This window comes from Artibeus jamaicensis, unplaced genomic scaffold, assembly GCF_021234435.1.
Source record: "Artibeus jamaicensis isolate MK-2021 breed Jamaican fruit bat unplaced genomic scaffold, CSHL_Jam_final scaffold_1283, whole genome shotgun sequence".
Lineage (NCBI taxonomy): Eukaryota > Metazoa > Chordata > Mammalia > Chiroptera > Phyllostomidae > Artibeus > Artibeus jamaicensis.
The window spans coordinates 14,635,510-14,657,302 of NW_026522028.1; the positions used below are offsets into that span (position 1 = coordinate 14,635,510).

The window sequence follows — 21,793 nt, forward strand, 5'->3', positions numbered from 1 at the left end:
AAATAAGCTGACAGTCTGATGGGAACTCCTTTGTAGGTGTCTGTCCCCTTATCTCTTGCTGCTTCTAGGATTCTCTCCTTCATTTTAATCTTGGCTAATATAATTATGATGTGCCTTGGTGTGTTCCTCCTTGGGTCCAACTTCTTTGGGACTCTCTGAGCTTCCTGGATTTTCTGGAAGTCTATTTCCTTTGCCAGATTGGGGAAGTTCCCTCTTATTATTTGTTCAAATAAGTTTTCCACTCGTGGCTGTTCCCCTTCCCCTTCTGGTACCCCTATAATTCGGATGTTGGAACGTTTAAAGATGTCCTGAAGGTTCCTAAGCCTCTCCTCCTTTTTTTGAATTCTTGTTTCTTCATTGTTTTCTGTTTGGTCATTATTTCCTCCTTCTGGTCCACTCCTTTGATTTGAGTCCCAGTTTCCCTTCCATTACTATTGGTTCCCTGTGCATTTTTCCTTCATTTCACTTAATGTAGCCTTCATTTTTTTATCTAATTTGTGACTAAAATCAGCCAATTCTGTGAGCATCCTGATCACCAGTGTTTTGAACTGTGCATCTGAAAGTTTGGCTATTTCTTCATCGCTTAAATTTATTGGCTCTGGGCCTCTGAGTTGTTCTTGAGTCATGTTTTGATCTGTTTGTGCCTGCTATGTATGAGGTGTGGAGCCTTAGGTGTTCACCAGGGTGGGGCCACCCAGGTCACTGGTTTGTGATGCAGTCTTGTGGGGGCATGGTCAGAGAGGGACAATGGGGGTCCCCTCTGCCACTTCCTGCCACTGGGCCCTGTGCAGTCCATCTCACTGCTCGCTCCTTCACTGGTCCATCTGCGTGCGAATGTGTGACCGTGGTCCGCCCTCAGTGGGTCTTCTCACTACTCCACACCTGGGATCCGCCCACAGCTGCTGGTGCACCTGGGTTGCACACCCAGGTTGGTCAGGTGGATTATTCCTGCCTGATCTCGCTCTGCTGCTGGCTCTGCTCCTCTTATCAGTTTGGCTGAAGGGTTCCTTGTTGTCAGACTTCCATATAGTTCAATTTTCTGTGGTTTTGCTGCATTTTTGTTGCTAAAACTTTGTTGTTTTTAAACTTGGTTTTGAGAGAAGGTACAGTGCTTCCACCTATGCCTCCATCTTGGCGGAAGTCTTCTCTCTGTAAGTTTTTAAATATAGTTTTGAAAATAGGTAATACAGTCATATGGCCTCAAAAGCTACCCATGGGAATAGATACAAATATAAAGGATCTACACAAAAGGGTCTCCTGGTGGTAATAAGACAATTCTATACCTTGATTATGGCTGTAGAACATCAATCTATACATGGGATAAAATTGCACAAAACTACACACACATGCACACATGTGAGTATATGTAAAAATTGATGAAAACTGAATGAAGTCAGAAGACTAGTTAATAGTAATTTACCAAAGTCAATTTTCTGGGTTTCATAATGTGCTATAGTCATATATGATATCATCATTGGGGGAAGCTGGGTGAAGAGTTCATGAGACTCTATACATTTTTGCAACACTATGAGTCTAGAATTACTTCAAAAACACTTTTAATAAAAGAGGAAGGGTCATCAAGGAACATGTATAAAGGACACATGGACAAAGCCAAAGGGGGTTAGGATCGAGGGTGGGAGGTAGGGATGGGGAGGGCAGGGGGAATCATGGGGAGAAATTGGAGACAATTGTACTTGAGCAATAATAAAAAATTATATTTTTGCACTCTTTCAGATGTTTCCCATTCCCCCTCCTTTGCCCCCCTCCACTCAGTCCCCATTCCCCCAACCTTCCCCACATTGTTGTCTGTATCCATGATCTATTCATGTATCATTTATGGTCTTTGGCTACTCTCTTCCAGTCCCCTTCACCCTCCTGTCCCCTTAGATCTGTCAGTCTGTTCCATAAAAGGTTTTGTGGTGAAAGTCTCTATTCCATTCCTCCACCATCCCAGTTTTCAACCCACACATTGCTATCCAGGCAACTAGCACTCCTAGTTCCTTACAGATCCATCTAGAGATTTTTTTCTTTATATCATCAAATATGAAGAGAGATTTTTATCCCCCTTTTTTACACAAAATGTATACATTCTACATTGTTCTGCACTTAGCTTTTTTACCTAACACTATACCTTGGTGTACTTTCTATATGGCATATAACGAGTTTTCTTCATTCTTTGTACAGCTATGAAATATTCCACTGTATTGATGTGCCATCATTGATGTAACCAGTCTCCCACCAATATATCATTGGATTGTTTTCAATATTTTTGGTTTATTTTTGGTTTTACAGGTTTATTGAGGTATGATTATACTGTACCTACCTACAAAAAAGAACAAACTACACACATTTACAATGTGAGATTTGATAACTTTTAAAATGTGTAGACACCCACAAAACCATAACCACAATCAAAATTATGAACATATACATCCCCAAGAGTTTCATTTTGCCCCTTTGTAATCCTTCCCACCAGTTATTCCCTGGCACTCTGTGCTTCATATGCCCAGGCAGCCACTGATCTGGTTTTTGTCAACTATAAACTAGTTTGAATTTCTAGATACTTTATATAAATGGAATCATATAGTAAATATTCTTTTTTGTATGGCTTCTTTTACACAGAATGCAAATTTAAAATATATTCTTGTTGTATATATCAAAGGTTTATTCCTTTTTACTACTGAATAGTATTCCATTATATACCATATTGTATACCACAGTTTATTTATCCATTTGCTTGTTGATGGACATTTGAGTTGTTTCCAGTCTCTGGCAGTTACAAATAAAGCTTCTATGAATATCAATACATAAGACTTTGTATGGACAAGGTATTCTCTTGAGGAAGTACCTAGGGGTGGAATGGCTACAGCATATGGTAGGTATACATTTAACCTTTTTTTAAAACTGCAAAATTTTCTCTAAATTATTTTTATGATTTTACACTCTCACCAGTAGTGTAAAAGACATCTGATATCTACATATCTTTGCCAACACTTGGTATAGTCAGTCCTTTTCATTTTAGTCATTCTACTGAGAATATGGTGGTGTTTTGTGGTGGTTTTAATTTGTACTTCTCTAATGACTAATGATGTCAAGCACCTTTTATGTGCTTGTTTGCCATCCATATATCTTCTTGGTGAAGTATCATTTCAAAATTTTTGCTCATTTTTGTAGGGTTGCCCTATTTTTGAGTTTTAGTGTTCTTTATATGTTCTGAATACAAGTCCTTCATTAGATACATGATTTGCTAATATTTTTTCATCCTGTGACTTGTCTTTTCATTCTCTCACAGTGTATTTGAAAGAATAGAAGTTATTAATTTTATGAGGTCCAAGACTTATTATAAAGTAAAAGCAATCAAGACAGTGTGGTATTTCTGTCAGGATACACAAATGGATTATTAGGAAAAAAGTACAGTTTGAAATAGACCCCCGGATATATGAACAACTGATTTTTTAATTTATTTTTAACTGTAGTTGATGTACAATATTATATTATGTTCAGAGGTACAACATTTATATACCTTACAAAGTGATCACCATAATAAGTATAGTACCCATCTGTCACCATACCATTATATTACTGAATATATTTTCTATGCTGTATATTACATGCATGTGACTTATTTTATAAATGGAAGTTTGTACTTCTTAATCCTCTTACCCTTTTCTGCCCATTTCTCTATCCCCCTCCCTTTCAGCAACCATCAGTTTCTTCTCTGTATCTATGAGTTTCTTTCCTTTTTGTTTGTTTATTTTGTTTCTTAGATTCCACATATAAGTGAAATCATAAGGTATTTGTCTTTTTCTGTCTGACTTATCTCACCTAATGTAACTCACTAGATCCATCCATGTTGTTGCTGATGGCAAAATTTCATTCTGTGTTATGGCTGAGTAATATTTCTTTATTTATAGTATATTCTATATATTATATGTTATATTATCTCCATATATATGAGGTCTGTCTAGAAGGTATCCATCCATCCATGTAGTATGAAAAATAGAGACATTTATTGAAGAAGATACAAGATACAAGAAACATTGTACATAGGACAATGATGCCTCAGTCCTATTCAAAGTAGGCACCTTGGGACCTCACACAGTTCTCCCAATTGTCACAGCTGCCCCATCATATTTTCCTGAATCTCATTGACAGTCTGAAATCTCTTCCCTTTAAAAGGTTGTTTTTGTTTTGAGAAAAGCCATAAGTCCCAGGGCACCAAATCTGGTCTGTAGAGGGGCTGAGTCACCTGGGTGATTTGATGTTTCATTAAAAAACTCTGCACAAGATGTGGTGCATGAGTGGGCACGTCATTATGATGAAGCTGCCAATCACCAGTTGCCCATAGCTGTGGCCTTCCAAATCCTCCAAATAGTTTCCACAGAAGAATGTTCAAGCTTAATGCAAAATGTGATGCAGATTCATTGCTCTACTCACTCAGTCATTTGAATGCAATAGTCATACGTTACGCATGCTCACTCAATGGCACCTACTGCCCCACTGACTATGATGAAGTTGTCACTGTTCACACAGGCTCATTCCAGTCCACTCTCCTTGGTTGCCAAGTTACATGGATGTAGTACAAACTGTTCTCGTTATATTAACAATGGCTGGACTTTTTCTGGATAGACCTCATATATCTACACTGATAGATATAGATAGATATAGATATAGATAGATAGATAGATAGATAGATAGATAGATAGATAGACAGACAGACAGACAGATATGGTAGTTCTATTTTTAATTTTTTTGAGGAACCTCCATACTCTTTTTCATAGCGGCTGTACTAGTTTATAATTGTAACAATGTACAAAGGTTTTCTTTTCTTATAGACAACTGATTTTGACAAAAGTGCAGAGGCTATTCTCTTCCTGCAACAACTGTTTATCCACATGCAAAAACAATGAAGTTCAATCAATAATATGTCCCACATATGAAAATGAACTCAAAGTAAGTCAGAGACCTAAATGTAAAGCCTAAAATTCTGAAACTTTTAAAAGAAAACACAAAAGAAAATCTTTATGACCTTAGAATAGGCAGATTTCTTAGATATAACACCAGAAGTACAATCCACAAAAGAAAAAGTGATAAATTTGTTTCCAATATTTTGTATTACAAAAAAAAATGCTACAATGCACAACCTTCAATATATACCATTCCACATGTGTGCAATTATATCTAAAGGATTAATTGCTAAAATTCCAACCAAGTGTTAGATAAGTATTAAATTACAGCAAGCTTGAGATTCTTCATATAGATGAGTTTTTGGTGTTGGTATATCCTATGTTGACAGCTGAATGTAGAACAATATGTTTTAATGATCAGTTGAGTGGATAGTAGTGATTAACCTTTTATGAAAGTCAAAGAGTTGAATAGACCAAGGGACTACCCCATGGGCAGGGCCAGCATTCTTCTTTAGAAATAATATTGGGTTGCCATTAACACAGAGGGAGTAGACAAAAAAGATCACAAATCCTAGACCACAATAAATTAATCCTGAATTGGTTTTGAAATGTATGCCTAGGTATCTGAGCTGATTTACAACATAGTTTGTTATCTGTAAATTAGTTAAACATTGGTGAACTGTTGTCATAAATGATCATGTTGTTTTAAAAAGAGTCACCTATAGTTCTTCAGTTTATCAGTAATTAGATAGTAAGGCCAAGAGTTTAGCAGGATCCCTTTATGACACTAAATCCAGAAGGAAAGCTTATATGTATGTATGTTCATGATAGTTAAGAATAAGAAAAGGGAATTTACTTTTATTCTGAAAAAGGTTTACTGATTGGTGGGGTTTTGTACAAGAATTCCATTATTAAGCCCTGGCTGGTGTGGCTCAGTAGATTGAGTGCTGGCCTGCAAACCAAAGAGATGCTGGTTTGATTCCCTGTCAGGGCATATGCCTGGGCTGTGGGCCAGGTTCCCAGTTGGGGGCATGTGAGAGGCAGTCACACATGGATATTTCTTTCCCTCTCTTCCTCCCTCCCTTCCCCTCTCTCTAAAAATAAATAAATAAATAAATAAAATCTTTTAAAAAAGGAATTCCATGTTAATCTATTAAAAAAATAAAAGGAAAAAAATCACCTGGAATCCCACTTTTCCAAAATTTTTGTACTAATTCTAATATAAACCTTACTGCTATTAACACAAGGAGAAATTTTGACTATGTTACTATGATTTTATTTTCTTAACATTTTACCTGTGGAATTGGGTGAACTTCTGTTGTTCTTAGTGGGAAACACTCAAAAGCAGTGGTTCCTCACATTGATTGCACACTGAAATCACCTAGAGATCTTTAAAATTTTCTGATGCCTCAGTACCATACATACTCTGATATGTTTGGCCTGGTACAATCTAGGCATCAGAATTTTTAAAGCTCCCCAATAGGTCCTAATGTACAACCACTACTGAGAACCACTGGTCTGAACATAAAGGGAGTCTGTTACAGGTTGAATGGTATCCCTCTATCAATGTCAATTGACATGTCATGTCAATGTCCTAACCCCCAGTACCACAAAATGTGACCTTATTTGGAAATAAGACTGTTGCAGATATAATTAGTTAAGATGAAGTCATAGTGAAGTAGGATGGGTCTCTAATACAATATGAATACTGTCCTTATAAAAGGGAGAAACTTGGACACAGACATACACAGAGGGAGAACACTATGTAAAGATTGGAGGTATACTGCCACAAGACAAACAACTATCAAAAGCTTGGTGAGAATCCCTGGAACAGATCCTTCTGCAGTGCCTTCAAAGGGAGCATAGCTGTGCTGGCATCCTTGATCTCAGACTTCTAACCTCCAGAACTGTGAGACAATCAATTTCTGTTTTTTAAGCCAGCCACTCAAATTTGTGGCAGTTTGTTGTGGAAGCCCTAGCAAACTATTATATATTTATAATCATTTTAAGTGGCCTCAGTCCTGACAGGCCTGTAACATTAACTTCATAGTATGACTAAGTAAATGGCAAGAATAGAGTCATGGGAAGCACCCAAACTGGAAAAATTTTATCACATGTCTACACAGGAATTAAAGAGTTCTATTTCTGGCAAATCATCACCTTCAAAAGGCTTACATTTCCCAGTTTGGTCACCATCTACACACAGTATTGACTCCCCTGTAAGGTTTTCATAAATTCTTACTGGCTATTGGCCATGGCCATGCCCATACCAAGTGTGAAAAACTGAAGACTGCTCCAAGCCAGGACAAGAGACCATCTGAGAATAATTCAAAGCACAAGCTGCTAACAAGTAGAATTCTGAGTAAAGCTACAACAAAATAATGTCCATATAGCCCCCAACTTTTGGCTTTATCATGTGAGTAATCATAGAGTCTTAGACAGTACTGCTAAGATACTTTGTTATAGTCCTACAAAAGCTTCAGGTGAATGCAGGTGCAAGGAATTCAACTACAAATATTTTATAGTGAATTAAGTTCCTTGAATATTTATTTGTGGTATGTGAAAAGAACATAATTTTATAGCCATGTATACCTACCTGCTAGAATTCACTCTTTCATGTGATTTAATAATCAATTTAAAATTTTTGAAAGCTATTTAAGTCGAATATGTAAATGACATCTGGCTAACAATCCAGTCTGCAGACAACACCCTCCAGATCCCATGAAAATATCTATGAAGATGCAAGAAGAACAGACACATGCCACAAAAAATTAAAGTTGGCAGAATCATTATTGTTGCAGCTAAGTACAAAACAGATGGATCGTGGGGGAAAAAAATAAGAAAAAAGCAACTGGTCTCTATCCGTGCTTTCCTCACAAAATAAAACAGTCCCACCTGCCAGAAAGATTTTTTTTAACTTGTATTCTTTTCTCCATAGTTTGATCCATTTTACCCAAGATGTCATATTGTCTGTGATTGGCTATCTTAGCTAGGGAGTGGAAGCGGGAGTGAGGTATACTTTCAGGGCTTCTCCACAGGTCAAGAATCCAATATAAATGTTGTCAACTGCTATGTATATCCATATCGAGTGTACAGGGTCTGTCACAAATAACATCCCTTTTTACTATAAAACCTTTCTTTTCTTTTTTTTCTTTTTTTTAATTTTATTTAGTTATTTTTCAAGTACAGTTTTTTGTCTATTTTTCCCATCCCAGCCTCCCCCACCTCTTGCTCCCCACCTCCCTCCCATTTCCACCCCCCTTAGTTCTCGTCCCTGTGTCCTTCCTATTTGTTCCTCCAAATCCCTCCCCTTATAAAACCTTTCATGACAAAATAATATGCATGTAACTCTGTAACATAACAATATCACACTCAAGAACATCATATGACATTTTAAGTGAAATGTTCAAATGAAAATATAAATTCTTACACCTATATTATTACCTTGCCAACCATACTCAAGCAGGCCTCACTTCTGCTGGACCTTATGCTTTCAGGTGGGTTTGCAGACCCAGGTGGACCCACTGTGAGCTAGGACCTCGTTTATTGTCTGGCATTATACACCCCTAACCTAAATGTGAAAATCATGATGATACTTGGGGTCCTAGAGTATCATTGTCAACTAGGATTCTGAATCGAACAACCCTGGAAAGATCTGAGTATTCCCCTTTTCCCCATGCATGATTACTTAAGGAAATGTCTATAAGTTTTCTAGGGAAGAACTGGGAGAATTACTACTGTATAGTGCCATGATGTGGTAGGATCCTTCCTCATGAAGACCCACTCTTCAGTCAATTCATTCTGGGTCTAAGAACTGGCATGGGTCTAGAAACTGGTCTTAGGATTGTGGCTTTCCATTATGTTGTTAACCTCAGCCTTCCGATCATCCATTCTTGATCTTTTGTGATTAGCAATAGCAAGGGTGGTTGCCTGTATATGATGCCTCTAAATATATCATGTTCTATTAGCAATCTCTGTAGGTCCCTGCAAATCAGAGTCCCTTGGTTGCTACTGTGAACTTGCTGCCCATTGTGATCATTATGCCCATTTTGCCTCTGCTCTTCTGGGATGCTGTCATCCCATTGCTGCTAGAGAGCCAGGTCTGCAACAGCATTTTCTATCAGCTTTGGCCTTCAGAGAAAAGCCAGTATTAAGCTGTTCAATGATGTTGGTACCTCTTTCACCTTGGAAAATAGGTGCCTCCTAAGGAACATAGTCAACTGGTTGGTTTTTTTATCTTACATGATAAAGCTAGTCTAGCATGCCCCCTTCTGAAAGCTTTTTGACCCCTTCCATAACATTCTGTCTTGATAACCCTGACATCTCCATTTCATTTAATATAAGCCATTACCTTTTTTTTCCAAGTTTGCAAGAGCTATCCCAGAAACATGCTTATAAGGTCTCCTGGGACTACACCAGGGTGGTAAAACCTGTGTCACAAGAAAGTTCTCTAATATTAATGAGGTGGGTGAAATCCTAAAATGGCCGCCAAGATTTCCACTCTCTTACTTAGCAATTATACAGCTCCAGCATGCCAGGGACTGTCAATACTCTACCTTCCACAGTGATAAGGGCCTCATTGCCATCCAGCAGGTAAGTGATCTGACTCCAGAATCTCATCTTTAGAGTCTATTTTCTATAACCATTCCTGCTTACCAACTGTCTTAGGTTGGGACCCCTAGAAGTAGAAGCTGTAACAAGGTTGGTTCTTCACAGAATTGATTCAGGGAGAGCCCTTAGGAGAAAAGAAGTGATGGAAGCAGGCTAGGGAAGAGGAAAATCAAGTAAGCAAGGATGCAGTCTCAGTTGGAAACTTGCTTTGATCTGATTCCACAGCGAACTCTGCAGCAAAAATGGCACTACAGAGTTAGACCCACCTTGAAGAAAGGGAATCAACTTTTTATAACTCTGTGACTAAGTCATTGGCTGTGGGATGCCTCTATTAAGGGATGAGAAAAAAAAAAAACTCACTAACATGGTGCTTCCTGCTAAGCAAATTTGCTGCAAGAGGAGCAACTGTAAACAGCTATTAACAGACAGCACTTGAAGCAGCCAGGGAATAGATGAATCAGCTGACAGAAGAGATCTGGGTGGACCACCCACAGCATCCACTACATAGCCGCTACATCATCTCAGTTTTGAGCACCCTATTCTGACAACCACCTGCAAGATCTGCTCCCTTAAGTACCTTACTTCTGACACCATCTCCTATGGCCTTGTTCACCCTCAGCTACACTGAAATCCTTGCTGTTCCCCAAACTGGTCAGTGTGGTCCCACCTCCAAGCCTTTCCATTTACTGATCCCTTTGCTTGGAATGTTATTTCCGCATCTTGGCACAATTAGGTCCCTCACATCACTTTCTAAGACCTAGTCTAACCATCCACTTAAATTATAAACCACCCCCAGAACTCTCTATTCCTTTTTTTTGTTTTGTGATTTTCTATCGTACTTCTTATCACTATCTGATATTCCATATATGTTTTACATATATGTTTATTGTCTGACACACCCCTGACTAAACTGTTAGATCTATAAGGGTAAAGACTATCTCTATTTGATACTATATATATATAGTATCAAACATATATATATCAAATATATATATATCTTAGAACAATGCTTGTTGTTATATACAGTAAATGTTTGATGAATTAATTAACTGACTAGTTAATATCTTTTAACTAAATGATAAAAGAGAGCCTCTTTTTATGAATTACTCTAAAGTATGAATTAAAGCAGTGGTTCTGAGACTTGAGCATGCAACAGAATCACCTGAAGGGCTTGTTAAATCACAGATCTCCAAGTTGTTCCTCCAGAGTCTGATTCACTAGATTTGGTATGGTGCCCCAAAATTTTTATCTCTAACAAGTTCATAGATGTTTCTGCTTGGCTTAGACACCCAAATGAGAACCCCTGGTATAAAGACATATGGATGAACTACATGATGTAAAAAGGCTTAAAAATCAATATGGCTGTCTCACAACTTATAAAATTCCAATATGGGAATAAATAAGTAAATGTACTTTTCCAGAAATTTTCTCTGAAAGATTCTAATCACATCTTAAGTTTTCTTTAAAAATTTTATACATAGATCATAGTAATTGGGTCAATCAATAAATTATTTTATTAATATTTTATTTTTTCTTTTTAGACAGAGGAGGAGGGACAGAGAAAGAGAGGAAAAGAAACATCATTGTGTGGTTGCTTCTCATGCACTCCCTACTGGTGACCTGGCCCACAACTCAGGTATGTGCTCTGACTGGGAATAGAACCAGTGACCCTTGGTTTGCAGGTTGGCACTCAATCCACTGAGCTATACCAGCCAGGGCTCAACCAATAAATTATTTACAAAATTTTAAATAATATTTGGGAATGCTTATGTTTTAATATTAAACAGGAAAAGAAAGTAAAATGGAACACATGCATATTTAATCTCATCTATATAAAATAAGCATAAAATTTTTCATCAATGATAACTGATTTTCTTTGGGTAATGGAATTATTATAAGACATTTTGTTTTTATTTTTTATGCCTTTCTGTTTTTCTATTTATTTATTTATTTATTTATTTATTTATTTATTTATTTATATTATGCAAGTACAGTTGTCTCCATGTTCTCCCCACCACTCCCCCTGCTCCACCCATCCCCACCTCCCATCCTCAATCCTACTCCCCTTTGGCTTTGTCCATGTGTCCTTTATACATGTTCTTTGACAAACCTTCCCCACTTTTCCCTACATTATCCCCTCTCATCTCCCCTCTGGTTACTGTCAGTTTGTTCTTTATTTCAATGTCTCTGGTTCTATTTTGCTTGCTTATTTTGTTGATTAGGTTCCACTTATAGGAGAGATCAATATGGTATTTGTCTTTCACCACCTGACTTACTTCACTTAGCATAATGCTCTCCAGATCTATCTAAGCTGTCACAAAGGGTAGGAGCTCCTTCTTTCTCTCTGCTGCATAGTATTCCATTGTGTAAATATACCATGGTTTTTTGATCCACTCATTTGCTGATGGGTACTTAGGTTGCTTCCCTCACTTGGCTATTGTAGATTGTGCTGCTATGAATATTGGGGTGCATATATTCTTTTGGATTGGTGTTTCAGGGTTCTCAGGGTATAGTTCCAGCCAGGAAAGGAAAGGAGGAATCCTCAGAAAAAGTGCCTTTCCATTTTTCTACAATAAGCATATATTACTTTAACAGCCATAAAAGTAAAAGTATATTTTTATTTCAAAACTTAATCTTTTCAGAGAAGATAAAGAGTCAAAGATAGAACCCAAGAAGATAGACACAAAACTATTTTAAAGTGATAATAACAAGTATTGGTTACACTTAAACTGTCATGTTTCTCATTAAAATTAAAATATTCATAAATATCCAAAAGACTTATACTAACAACTCATATTTAATTTTTTAATTGAATTATCATTGAATAACAATTTATTACCATCCCCCAAAATTGATTTTTAAGAAATATTAATTCATTACTTATTCTCACAATTCTAAAACATAAAAAGTACATATAAATTTGTTTAAAATAACAAGAACACATTAGGGTATCTTTTAGAAGCTGCTCCTCGGGTCTGCCTGGGTGGGTTTTCTAGCCTGTGCTGTATAACCAGGAAAATTCTAGTGTCATTCAAGAGTAGTCAAAGCCTCATAAGGCTTTAATTTTGAAACAACTGTATGGGAAAACTAAAAATAAAATAAAATATAATGTTAAACAGGCTCTCTTCATGTAATCATTCTGTTTCATAAACATGTTTTATAAAATGTGATACCTAGAAAAATGATAGTGCATCTGCTTCTAAAAACATGAAAATGAGAAAACTAATTTCAATTAGTTTAGAGAACAAGTGCATTGAAATTTTATTCATGTAAATGACTTTAGAAACATGTAAATTTCTATAAAACAAAATTAAATTTAAAAGCAACTCCTAAAATTTTCAAAAGTGAAATGACAGAAGTGAACAAAACTGTGTATCCAGTTGGTGTTATAACATGGACAAAGAACAAGTACCAGTATTCTGAGTAACTTTAAAACACAATAATTTGGCCCTGGCTGCTGTGGCTCAGTGGATTGAGTGCCAGCCTGTGGACCAAGAAATTGCCAGTTTGGTTCCCAGTCAGGGCACAAGCCTGGGTTGTGGGCCAGGTCCCCAGTAAGGGGCACGTGAGAAGCAACCACACATTGAGGTGTCTCTCCCTCTCTTTTCTCCCTCCTTTCCCCTCTGTCTAAAAATAAATAAAATCTTTTTTTAAAAATAAAAAATAAAACACAACAATTTGAATCTACATTCCCAGCAAGATATAGCCTATTGTTTAAAAAGCCCCATTAAATTTGAATTTCAGATAAACAACTAATTTTTTAGTATAAATATGTCCCAAATATTAGATAGGACAAATTTATACTAAAAATATTTATACTGAAAAAATGTTCATTTTTCTCTGAATTTTCATTTTAACTGGGCTTTCTGTTTGTTTTTTTCAATTGTTGTCCAAGTACAGTTGTCTGCCTTTTCCTTGCTCTACTCCACCCCCAGCCCAGCCATGCTCACCTCCCTCCCCTGATTCCAACTCCTTGGTTTTGTCCAAGTGTCCTTTATAGCTGTTCCTGAAAACCTTTCTTTTTTTTCTCCCCACATTATCCTCTCCCACCTGCCCTCTGGTTACTGCTTTGTTTTTAATTTGACAACCCCACATTGGAAATTGAGTAAAGGATGTACAAAACTTCTCTGTGCCAATTTTGCAATTTCCTGTGAATCTATAATAATTTAAATTTTAAAAATATTAGAGAATAGAGTTTGAAAAGCAGTTGTTTCATGAAATGGGAATCTAATTAATCTCAAACTACCTGTAGCTGAAGAAATAAATTATACTTAGAATATTCTAAAATAGTAAATGCAAAGAGGCAGAAGTTGTGGGGTAAGACTTGACATGATATTATTTAATATAAGGGCAAGGTGAACTGAGAACTGAACAAACTGTTTTTTACAATATGTTACTGCAAGCTAACCCAGAAGGTCAGGAGAGAAATGAAAAGTCATTTCTCTGTCCATGGTGCTGGACTGACAACAAATATTTTCTTTCAGTTAAATACAAATGCATCTTAATTTAAGTCACACCTAGGATCATTGTAAAGAGCATGACTTGATAAATTTTTCCTTCAGAAAATTCTTCTTCAGACCTCAAATTGCGTGAAAGGCAGTAATAGTAGAAAAAATTTAAAGAAATTTTAAAATATAATAAAATCTCTTCCAGATAAACTAACATTGTTTCTTATCATTGATATAATTTTTCTTCCATTGAAGAATTGTTTTTTACATAATATAAAGCTGTTTACTGTGAATCATTTTAACATCAGACTGAAGCAGGGAAGAAAAATAACACTACCCTCCTTCCTAATCTCAGTCACATTTCAATTTGGAAAAAAAAATTGAAGAACAAACCTTCTTTTTTCCTGGGCTTAGGAGACAAAAGAAGGTAAGAAGAGAGTACTATGAGAGTGAACAAAAATATCACAGCACCAGAACACATGGTGAGTGGGAAAAGTGGGAGAACACTACAAAAATAGATATGCATGACCTCACCATGGGCATCCCTAAAATATCCTGTAAAGATGAAAGGATTAACAGCTTATTCAACACTGTGTAAAGATGCACAGAGCAGACCAAGAGCTCAATAATCATTCTTTGCCTGTCAGATTCTTCACTGAATATTAGTGCTTAAAACTCAAGATAGTTTTGCTCAGAGAATTAAGAATATGTTTTAAAAGTATATTTTCCACTTAGCAACAATGTACCTTAAACAGGTTTCTCCTCTTGAAACCAATGTAGCCAAGTCCCCCACCTATTATATGGGTACTACTTTGCAGAAAATCACCAAAAAGGGAAAGAGTCAAAGGTTTTCCTAGTGTAAAGATTTAGACTATAAAATTTTTCAAGTGCTTGTTCTTTATTAAGCATGAGAAAGATACCAGGAATTTACAATGATGAAATAATGCATGTCTAACCTACAACAAGCTTATATTTAATTTAGAGAGAAGACAAAATCTTACAAAGTTGAGAACTTCATTTAATAACTTTAATGACTTGAAATTTGACATCTTCATAAGCATTTGCTTCACATTTTTAATTTTTCAGAGCACTTGTGCATATTCTATCATTTGACCCATGCACTAGCCCTATGAGGTAAGGGTCTTTGTTATGCCCCTGAAACCTGCAGGAATTCAGCTTTGGAGAAGAAATAAAAATATTCCTAACAATTCTTCAAATAATATTAATTGATTTGGTCTGCTGATTTAGGGGGACATGAAAAGTAATTGACCATCTTGGGGGCATATTCACGTACTCAGTAATACATTGCCTAATCTTTTGTACACAGTAGATGCTCAATAAATGACATTGAAGACAAGCTGCATTAATGTATTAATAAATGTTACAGTGTATCCCTTAATGTAATATCCACTGCCCTGGCCCAGTGTTTGACATAGTTAAGAATACAGGACTTCCGCCAAGATGGAGGAGTAGGTGGAAACACCTTGCGTCCGAGCACAACCAAATCTAAAAACAACAAAGTTTTAACAACAATAAACGCAACCAAACCACACAGAAAATCGACAATACGGAGTCCGAAAACAATGAAATGCTCGGCTAAACCTGTAAGAGGGGCGAAGCCAGCAGCGGAGTGGGTTGGCCAAAAAGATCCCCAACAATGGTGGTATGCAAGCAGCCGAAGGCACGGATCTCGGGTGCGGGCTAGCTACAGGTGGACACAGGGAAGAGGCATGGCTGGCTGTCTGCGGTAGGTCGAGCATTTGCATGCAGATAAACCAGTGAAGAGGTGAGCATTGAGACCACATGGCGCAGGGCGGCGGGCTCGCAAATCTCCGCTCAGATAAACAGGCAGGGGCAAGCAGAGAGGACTGCCATTGCTCCCTCTCTGACCCCGCCCCCACATACAGCATCACAAACCAGCGACCTGGGTGGCCCCGCCCTGGTAAACAACTAAGGCTCCGCTTTTCATACTTAACAGGCACAAACAGATAAAAACATGGCTCAAGAACAACTCAGAGCCTCAGAGCCAATAAATCTAAGCGATGAAGAAATAGCCAAACTTTCAGACGCACAGTTCAAAACACTGGTGATCAGGATCCTCACAGAACTGGTGGATTTTAGTCACAAATTAGAGGAACATATGAAGGCTAAACTAATAAAAATGAATGGTAGTGCACAGGAAACCAATAGTAATGGAAAGGAAACTGGGACTCAAATCAAGGGAGTAGACCAGAAGGAAGGAAAAAATGACCAAACAGAAAAGAATGAAGAAACAAGAATTCAAAAAAATTAGGAGAGGCTTAGGAACCTTCAGGACATCTTTAAACGTTCCAACATCCAAATTATAGGGGTACCAGAAGGGGAAGAGGAACACTCACGAGTGGAAAACTTATTTGAACAAATAATAAAAGAGAACTTCCCCATTATGGCAAAGGAAATAGACTTCCAGAAAATCCAGGAAGCTCAGAGAGTCCCAAAGAAGTTGGACCCAAGAAGGAACACACCAAGGCACATCATAATTACATTAGCCAAGATTCAAATGAAGGCGAGAATCCTAGAAGCAGCAAGAGATAAGGGGATAGTCACCTACAAAGGAGTTCCCATCAGACTGTCAGCTGATTTCTCTAAAGAGACCTTACAGGCAAGAAGGGGCTGGAAAGAGGTATTCCAAGTCATGAAAACCAAAGACCTACAACCAAGACTGCTCTATCCAGCAAAATTTTCATTTAGAATGGAAGGACAAATAAAGTGCATCTCAGATAAGACCAAATTCAAGGAGTTCATCATCACCAAGCCCTTATTATATGAAATGTTAAAGGGACTTACCTAAGAAAAAGAAGATAAAAAAGATGAACAGTGGAAGGACAGCAAACTTACAATTGTCAACAACCACACCTAAAACAAAAGCAAATTAAGAGGACAGCTAGATCAGTAGTGAACCATAGAAATGAAGATCACGTGGAAGATTAGCAACAGGGGAGTGGGAGAAAGAGAAGGGGGGAGAAGGTACAGAAAATACATAGCATAGACAGTAGATAAGGGGGAGGGTAAGAATAGTAGGGGAAATACAGAATCTAAAGAACTTGAGACACGTGTTCATGAACTAAAGGGGGGGAATGGTGGGGGAGGGGTGTGCAGGGTGGGGGGGAACGGAGGGGGGAATAGAACAAATGTAATGGTATAATCAAAAAAAAAAAAAGGCATCAGCAGGACAGCCAAGCTAGTTCAAAGTAGGATACAGGAGAGTGATGCACACAGGGCAAGGCAAAACCAGGTTTACTGTTATTTGTATGCATAATAATGCAATAATTAATAAGTAATAGTACAAGAATAAACTGTTTTGCATACTCAAAAAAAAAGAATACATAAACTAAACTGGTAAGAGACTGACCCTAAAAATATAGTGCTTACTACATCCTGTTCTAAGCCCTTGGCACTTATCACTTCATGTAAACCTCATGACAATTTTATAAATTATGAACTGTTATCATGCCTGTTTTTCAGGAAAAGAAAAGTGACCTCAGGCAGGTTAAGTAACTTATCCAAAGTAATACAGGTATTAAGATCTTGTGATTTATTCATTATTCACCAAGTAGACCATAAAGCTAATAGTCACATTAGAAATTTGGAGGGAGACCTTTCAGTTCAGACCCTTTAGAGAAATGACTGTGGTGGCAGGGGCCTGAGGTGAATATGGGTGGTGGTGAACTGAACTGAGCAAAAATAAGTTAAAGAGATTCCTGAAGTTGAGAAGAAAGTAGCAGAGAAGAAGGTCAAACAAGAGAAGATCAATGATTAAGCCAGGTCAGTGCTGCTGCCACCAAGCACACCACTGACAACAATGTGGATGCCAGGGAGGAGAGCATGGACCCAAACCAGCACTAGAAGATCTTCAGCCAAGCAGTTCACCAAGTAAAGGTCAGTGGGGAAGACTGTTACCCATGCAAGTTCCATATAGATGTCTCGCTGACTCACTTAATTCATGAATAGTCACTTGCAGCCTGGGGACCGTCTGAATGAAATCACCTTAAAGGTGGCAGGCAGGTAGGATCCATGCCTAAAGAGCTTCTGTGGGGAAAGCTCATCTTTAGTGACCTTTGAGGAGAGGTGTTCAGGTTGCAAGTCATGGCCAAATACAGGAATTATAAATCAGAAAGAACTTACTCATACTAGTTTTGGGAGACATAACTGGAGTTCTGGGGAATCCTGGGAAAACTAAAAAGGGTACCCTGAGCATAATTCCCTATGAGATCACATTGCTATCTCCTTGCTTGCATATGTTACATAATTTTCACTTCGGCCTCAAAGACAAGGAATCACAATATGTCGCAGACACTTGGACTTGATCCTGAATGACTTTGTGAGGCAAAAATTTATCATCTGCTCTAATATCATCACATATATAAGAAGTGTCTTGGATGAGTTGGGATTCCTAGAGATTGAAACTCCCTTGAACATCCTCCCAGGAGAAGCTGTGTTCAAGTCTTCTATCACCTGTCACAATGAGCTGGCCATGAATTTGTATATGAGAATTGCTCCAGAATGCTACCGTAAGATGCTGGTGGTCGATGGCATTAAACAGGTTTTTGAAATTGGATGCCAGTCCTGGAATGAAGGAATTGACAAGACTCAAAATTCTAAGTTCACTACCTATGAGTTCTACATGGCCTACACATACTATCACAATCTCATGGAAATCATGGAGATGGTTTCAGGGATGGTAAATCACATTACAGGCTGTTACAAGGTTACTTATAATCCAGATGGCCTAGAAGGCCAAGCTTAAAAAATTGACTTATTCCCACCCTTCCAGAGAATCAGCATGGTAGAAGGGCTTGAGAAAGCCCTGGGGATGAAGCTGCCAGAAGCTAACCTCTTCAAAACCAAAGAAAGTTGTAAAATGCTTGTTATCTGCATGGCAAAATATGTTGAATGCCTTCCACCACAGACCATAGCCAGGCTCTTTGATAAGCCTGTTGGGTAGTTCCTGGAAGTAACATGCATCAATCCTGCATTCACCTGTGATCACCAGCAAATAATGAGCCCTTTAACAAAATGGCACTGCTCTAAAAACAGTCTGACTGAGTGCTTTGAGTTTTTTATCATGAAGAAGGAAATATGTAATGCCTACACTGACATGGATGACACCATGCAGTGGCAGATTTTTGAAGAACAGGGCAAACAGAGCGGAGCCTTAGTTGTTTACCAGGGCGGGGCCACTGGCAATGATGAGGCCACATTCATAGATGAAAATTGCACAGCATTTGACCATGGACTGTTCCCCACAGCTGCCTGGGGCACAGACATCAACTGAGTCACCATGTTTCTCACAGATTGCAATAATATAAAGAAAATACTTCTGTTTCCTGCCATGAAACCTGAAGACAAAATGGAAAATGTAGCAACTTCTGATACATTGGAAAGTACGACTGCTGGCACTTCTGTCTACAAAATAATAACTGCAAGTAGTATAGCTCAGGCATCTATGCATTTCTGGAAAATATCAAGGACTGCAAGGGAATTTTTGTGTGTTGCTACCCATTTGACTACCACAGTTTTGTCACTAGAAAAGAGAAAGGGAATTAAGAATTCCTTTTTTACTCCTTGTTACCAAATAAACTATTTGTCTCTTTCCCATAAAAAAACATTTGAAGGAGAGATTGCCTCAGGCTGAAATAGTCAGAAAATATTTCATGATAGAAAAAAATAGAAAATAGATCATCAAAGTAGCTGTCAAATTTTATGCATTGAGAAGAGAAACTCCAGGAGAATGAGGGGGAATGACGAAATCTGTAGAGAGAATGACTAATACACATAGAGAATGTGTATTAGTTGGAGTAATAATATCAACAAGCTGTAACAAACAGGCCCCAAAATCTCAATGGCTTAGTAAGTTGATTTTTTTGTTCATGTAAAGTCCAAAGAGTATGTTCCTAGGTAAAATATAATATTTACTTTCACATGGTCTTCAGACACTTAAAGTCATTCCATCTTGTGGCTTTACTAACTCCAAAATTTTGGTATGTACCACAGGATCCTCTCTCTGTACCTTGGGAAGCAAGGGAAGAGATAGCATGGAGAATCATTCTAGAAGTTCTTATAGGTCAAGCCTGGAAGATAATCACTTTACTTCAACCCTTATTCCACTGGCCTAACCTCAATATCATGGCCACATAAGCCTCCTATGGTAAAGGAAGCTTAGAAATATAATCTAGCAGTGTATCTGGGAAGACAAGGCATGGCAATCTCAACTACAGTGTGCAAACTGGACCTTCTTCAGTGTCCCATAGAAAGCTTTTATTCTCCTCTGATAGTTCTAGACTAGTGTTAGGTGTGACTTACACTGACCATGATGGTAAGAGTTGACTGAAAGGATAGTAATCAAACATAATACTCACCCTAGAGTTAGCAACCACCTACAATCTGTTCCATAAATATCTACCTTACTCTGACATTGTGTTCTCATATGGGAACATGTGACAGCAATATAAATGGACATACAAAAATTAATTAGCCAAAGGAACTTTGCACAAAGCCCAGGAGGAAAAAGGCAGAAAAAAGGAGAGCTAATGGGAACATACATGAAAGCTAACCACAAGAAAGAGAATTTCATTTAAATTTACCAAAAGAGAGGAAAATGGAAGAACTAAAAGACATTTAAGAGTGTTTATAATACATATAGAGCACATGCCAAATGTGTATAGAGCACAAATCGAGTGAACATGCCAAAAGTATTTTATTCAAGGGATAAGTGGGAAAAATTAAGAAAGAAGAGAGGACAGAAGGTTTAAGACAAGATTCACCTGCCACCCTAAAAATAAGGTAATGAGAGCTTCTAATACAAATATGATTAACAAAGATACTTGAATTTGTGTTTTATGGCATATGCTGCTCAAATAGGCAAATACTGCTCAGATAAAAATTCTTCCTTCCCTCCATGCCATTATCCATCCCCCAGGATTGGTCCAGGGCATCCAAACAAGCCTCAAAAAGATAACAACAGTAAGGCTGTGAAAGCTAAAACTGATGTCTATATTTGTTTACCTCCTTTCTTTCCCTCCCATTCACTCTGCCACAGTGTCACTTCTCTCCCTACCACATTACTGAAACCACTCTAGCCAAGTTCACCAGCAAGCTCTGTCTTGCCAGATGCAGGTGTCACTCCTCCATCTACACTCAACACAATTGATCACTTCCTCCTTGGAATAATTTCCTTTTGTGGTTTCAGTAACATCACACTTTCCCTAGCTGGTTCTGCTTTCACCAACTGACCTCTAAATATTTATAAGCTTTAGAGTCCTCTTCCCTGTCTCACCTGAATGGATTTATGCAGTCGTATAGCATAAATATCACTAGTATTCTAGTACTACCAAATTGTATTTTTGCTGACTTGTAGAATTCAGGTAGGTTGTTTTAAAAGATTCTCTAAATTATCAACTTAGACCAAAAACTCATAATTTTCTTCCTCTACAAAATCTACCTGTCTTTCCCATTCTGCTAGATGGTGCCATCAATCAACCAGTTGGTCAAGCCAAATCTTGGATCACCCAAGTTTCCTTTCTCTTCTTGAACTCCCACAACCAATGTGACAGATAGTCCTTTCAACTCTACCTCTAAAATACCCCAAATCTATCCATTGGGAATGTTTTCTTGGTCCATTCCATCAGCATTTCTCACCATCAACATCTTCTAGAAGATCTCCTTGCTTCCACTCTTGCCACTTTTTCAACTGTTTTCTATTTAAAAGTTGGAGTGATCTTTAAACCATAAATCAGATCATGTTATTACCCCCATTTAAAACCTTCTTATAATGTCACATTGTTTTTA

General features: G+C 37.7%; 1 pseudogene; it reads left to right on the forward strand.

The window, feature by feature from the left end:
* The first annotated feature begins 17,673 nt into the window (after positions 1–17,673).
* Positions 17,674–20,121, forward strand: LOC119058318 (lysine--tRNA ligase-like; annotated as a pseudogene).
* Positions 20,122–21,793: the final 1,672 nt, after the last annotated feature.